The following is a 5,360-nucleotide window of genomic DNA, read 5'->3' as shown; positions in this document are numbered from 1 at the left end:
AATGTAACATCTTTTTCAGGGTTGTCTCTCTGGGGTGTGGGAAACAGAATGAATCACAGAGCACTCTCCTCCTGTCTCATGTTTTTGGCAGGTAAAATCTGGCTAAAATAAAGCATTACTATGAGTATCTAAGAAGGCTTTCCTTGGGAGCCTATGTGAAAGAAGAGAAGAGTATTGTCATCAAAGATCGTATTAACATATTTTTATTTTTTTCTTCCATCTTTAAAAGAAAGCTAAGCTATCTCTGGAGCACAGCAGTAGAGAGCTGTTTAAGCGAAGTCAGATCCCACAAAGCAACTGCTCTTCGGTCAGCCTGAGACACGCCAGGAACATGGATGAGTGCTCGGATCTGAGGGACTAGAGGCCTGGAGGACGAGGATCATGGGGAGAGCTCATCTCTTTTTCTCTGTCTCATGTGTGAGGGCATGCACTCTATCATGGATAATGGAAAAAATTTTAAAAGAATAAGCTAATTAGGGGAGACGCTGCAGACCGTGACCTAGGAGCTGTGAACTCTTCAAATCTGCAATTGAAAATGGCCTCTGATAAAACTACATTTCAAAAAATGGGTAAGAAACAGAATGGAAAGAGAAAAAAATGTTGAAGGGGCAGAGCCTGAAGAATTTGTGGTGGAAAAAGTACTGGACCGACGTGTAGTGAATGGGAAGGTGGAATATTTCCTGAAGTGGGAGGGATTTACAGATGCTGACAATACTTGGGAACCAGAAGAAAATTTAGATCATCTAGACTTAATTGAAGCATTTTTTAATTCTCAAAAAGCTGGTAAAGAGAAAGATGGTACAAAGAGAAAATCTTTATCTGACAGTGAATCTGATGATAGCAAATCAAAGAAGAGAGATATTGCTGATAAACCAAGAGGCCTTGCCAGAGGTCTTGATCCTGAATGGATAATTGGTGCCACAGACAGCAGGGAGAGTGGATGCTTCTCATGAGATGGGAAGATTGAGATGAGTCAGACTCGGTACTGGCAATGGAAGCAAATATGAAGTGTCCTCAAATTGTAATTGCTTTTTATGAAGAGAGACTGACTTGGAATTCTATGTTGCTGAACTCCCATGTAGTCGACCGCGGTTGGAGTCCCGGACCCAGTGGCTTAAACTCATGCCGGGCATGTGTGTGTGCATGCCCAGGATCCCGAGAGAAGAATGGAGGAGAAGGGATTGTGATGTGGCCATCCCCCTGAAGGGTGATTTCTCGCTCTCTGTCTCTCTCTGTCTTTCTGGTGAGCACACGCCCTGTAGCAAAAATCCCCTCCACCAAAATAAATAAATAAATAAATAAATAATAAATAAAAAATTTATTTTATTTATTCTTTCATTTATTTTAATTTAACCAGAGAGAGAAACACAGAGAGAGAGAGAGAGGAAAAGTGAGAAAGTAAGCCACCAGGTCTGAAACTTGAACTGTAGTCAGCCATGTGGGACTGTCTGATGCCTTAATCACCATGCCACCTGCTGGCCCCTGACTTGACATTCTTGTTCAGAGGATGAAGCTCAATAATTGTTTGCACTGTAATCTGGGTCTTGGATTTTAATTTACTAGTGTGGAGAAATAACTACAGTCTAAAGGAAAAATCAAGTTTGATATGTTTGTTTTGAAATAGTATTGGGGGAGTTGGGGAGGGGTTGCATCCTAATAGCACTGGTTACTTTTTTTTTTTTTGGAGAGATTTTCACTGTAGGGCGCGTGCGCTCGCCAGACAGACAGAGAGAGACATAGAGACAGAAAGCGAGAAATCACCCCCCAGGGGGGATGGTCACGCCGCAATCCCTTCTCCTCCATTCTCCTCTCGGGATCTTGGGCACGCACGCACACGCGCCCGGCGTGAGTTTTAAGCCACCGGGTCCGGGACACGAACCGCGGTCGACTACGTGGGAGTCCAGCGACATAGCCATTACGCTAACTGCTGGTTCCCAGTGCTGGTTACTTTGAACAAATAAAAGCTTTCTGTAGTTGCTTCTTCATCGGAAAAGAACATTTCATACCATGGTATTTTATCCTCTGCATTTGAAAACAGGTTTTCTGAATGTTGGAGAAATGTTTCATTGTCATGAACTTGTGTCTAACTCGCATGCCTCAGTACCAGTCTGGGTTTCTTGTTTTTTATCTTTGTGTATGTGTATACATAAGATAATATGGAAATGGCTTTCTGTTTTTGAAACCTTCACCAAAACAAAAACTGTGTATAAGCTTATGTTTCTGAGATACCGTTATTCTGAGCAATCTCAGAATAAGCAATAAGTTGCTCCAGGGACCAGCAGTGGGCGTAATGGCTATGTCACTGGACTCCCATGTAGCTGACCATGGTTTGAGTCCTGGACCTGGTGGCTTAAACTCACGCCGGTTGTGTGTGCGTGTGTGCTCAAGATCCTGAGAGGAGAATGGAGGAGAGGGGATTACAGCATGGCCATTCCCCCTGGGGGGTGATTTCTTGCTTTCTAACTCTCTATTTCTGTGTTTCTGGCGAGTGCACATGCCCTATAGCAAAAACCTCTCCAAAAAAAAAAAAAAAAAAAAAGAAAGAAAGAAAGAAGTTGCTCCAAATTAAATTGAATGTTTTCTGGAAGCCATAATCTTTCAAATTAAATAATGATTTTGTAATTGGGCCATCTAAATTGGATAACTTAAAAGCAACCATATTAGAGTTTTTATCTATCTAGAGTCATATAAATTCAATAGTTTATTTGCAGAATTCCTGAAAGGAGAAATTATCCTATTACCAGCAAGCTCCCCTCCCAGATGACAAAAACAGACAAATCCCAGTGTTTAGCTAAGAAAGACTTAGTTAAGTGGGCATTTTAATCCTCTAGTGAACTTTTCCTTTACAGAAAGCTGAAATCCTTATGCTCTATTGACTAAAAGGTCATTATTCATGAAATGTCTAAGATTTGGCTCATGGAAACCTAATCAGGTGGTTAAAGATGTTAGCAGTTTGGGACTTGCTGGCATAAATGAGTGAACAAATTTGTGATCTAAACTATTGTGCATGTTTCTTTTCTTAACCCCAATTCATTCCTTATGTGTAGGCCTCAATCTTTTCAGGGTTTGGATTACAAGTTCAGCAGAAGCAAGGAAAACCAATAACTCTTGTAATCAGAATGTTACCCAACTGTAAGGTGTTTACTTTATTGTAAATACTGGTGAACAGTGGTCAATAAATAGTTTCATATTCATTTATTTAAAAAAGGAATAAGTTAATTAGAAAAGTAAAGCAAAACTCTTGTGATATTTTTTCTCCTGGTCCATCCAATTGTGTGATTCTCAAAGTAGGGCAGAATCTGCTAAGCACGGTGTCCAAGGAAGATACCTGATTATTTGGTGCCCTTGAGAGGCTTTGATGATGGCATGGCCAACTCTAAATACTCGTGGTAATGAAGATTGTAACATTCCACAGGAGTGTCAGGGGCATTCTATTGCACAGTGTATTTATATTTTCCCTACTCTGTACAAAGATCATGTAGAATGCAGTAGGAGATCTCTGTTAATTTTAACTCGAAACGGTCAGGGGAACTTAAAACAATGAAGTAAAATATGACCATTAGAAACAAGACCAAATTTTCATATGTAGTTTGTCCCCTTTCCCCTACCAATTTTATTAAATCTATCTTCTGTCTCTTCTGTCCTCTGGTATTCCAGCTCTTCTGCAGAAGCATGGTGTGGAGAGGTGGTGACTGAGCTAGTCAGAGCGATGACGGGGGAGCCCCAGTGGGTTTGAGGGCACATGTGGTAGGAATGCCAGCCTCCCGATGTCCTGACCTTGCTGTGGAGAGCAGCAGAGCTTCTTACCTCCTCTCATCAGGAGCATGTTTACACATCCTAACCGTTCTGAACAATTAAGAGTTTGGCATCCATTAAGCAATTCAACACATTAATAAGTCATTTGTTTAAAAAACAACCAGTTATGCAGGAGTTTGTCAGCATTCTTTTTTTGTTTTTTAACAGTGAGAGAAAGATGGAATTCAGTTTTATTTTGTCCTCTCTGAAACTTCCATTTACACCATGGCCTTGTCTATCAAAGAGGAAGAAAAATCCTACTTTATACCACAGAATTCAAGTACTCAGGTGCTTGCTAGAGGTGGCAGGGTATTTATTACTCCAGTTTTTGACTCCAAGAGAATACACTTTCAGTAACAGTTCGTGAGAAACCACTGGTAAACTGCTGGAAATGTCTTCTGGATTAGTCAGTGTACCATTTCATAAAGTGCTTTGGAGTTAAAAATCTATTATGCTGTCAAAAGTGTCCACACTTTTGCAACAAAGGATAAAGGGATCCTGGTGGATATATCACTGAGTCCTTCCCAACCAGGTCTCATATTGGCACTGCTGCATTAACCTCTTAGGCACTGGCCCTCACCCCAGGCAAAGCCTCCTGGCCGTTCTTCAGGCAGCAGATTATAATTTGGATCTTCATCTGGAATATCAAAAATAGCCTTCAAAATAGATGATGTTTTCATAATTCTTATTCCACCAGGCTGACTGGGGACTATATGCCCCCCCCCCAAAAAAAAAAAAGTGTGTCTAACTGCAATACCCAAGAGGTCCACAATGATTGAGTTACCCAACAACAAGGATAATGCCATGAATGCCCAAACAGAAAGGGGGCCTGGAAGTTGAAGTCCATGGAAGAAGTCCATGAAGACATATGAGTTCCTTGGGCCCCACAGTTAGATGAGCATTATTGTAAAGGCCTCATCCAAGAAATGAAGCTCTGGAAGAAACCAAAAAGAGTCACTAAGAATCTACCAAAAAGGAACATAAATACAAAGACTGCAGTTTGACCATGGAAAGAGCCTTCTTCTAGCATTTAACAGTAACGGTTAAGAAAAATCATATTAAATAAGAAATTGAATCCAACTGACCCAAAAAATAAGAACTTGGTGATTAACCTCCATATTTGAGAATGTTTAAAGATTAATTCAGATGTGAAGTACAACTGAATAGGCCTGATAAATTCCAACTGCTGAACTAGGAAAAGAGCACAGTGGCAGTGGTGAAGACACAGGCGGTGGTGTAGGCTAGTCTGACTGGCGGGATCTGCAGGTATTGCAGCCGGAGGCCCTGGTACGCCATCTTCCTCACTGCCGCCTGTCTCCTCACTTCCCCTCCTGCCCGGTGTTTGTCAGAATTCATTTCCCCCTGTGACTTGTTTGGATGTGCATGCTCAGAATCTTTCTGATTTTAAGTTCAATATTTTACTTTTCTGGAGTTCCTCCTATTCAGGAAAACATATCAGTGTGTTTTCTCTGCTAGGGAAAAGGGCACATGTGGTAGGAATGCCAGGACAAGCAGGGATTAAAAAACTCTAGCACCAATTTACAGCATGACTTGAAATCCTTTTC

At 41.2% G+C, this 5,360-nt stretch overlaps 2 pseudogenes; one reads left to right on the top strand and one right to left on the bottom strand.

Moving 5' to 3' along the window:
* The first annotated feature begins 535 nt into the window (after window positions 1-535).
* On the top strand, window positions 536-1,521 carry LOC106734347 (chromobox protein homolog 3-like; annotated as a pseudogene).
* Window positions 1,522-4,349: 2,828 nt separating this feature from the next.
* On the bottom strand, window positions 4,350-5,091 carry LOC102490543 (derlin-2 pseudogene; annotated as a pseudogene).
* Window positions 5,092-5,360: the final 269 nt, after the last annotated feature.

Source organism: Tupaia chinensis, unplaced genomic scaffold, assembly GCF_000334495.1.
Source record: "Tupaia chinensis unplaced genomic scaffold, TupChi_1.0 Scaffold000097_1, whole genome shotgun sequence".
In the NCBI taxonomy this organism is placed as follows: domain Eukaryota; kingdom Metazoa; phylum Chordata; class Mammalia; order Scandentia; family Tupaiidae; genus Tupaia; species Tupaia belangeri.
The sequence above is the reverse complement of the archived record's forward strand: the minus strand, read 5'-3'. Positions and strand labels throughout refer to the sequence as shown.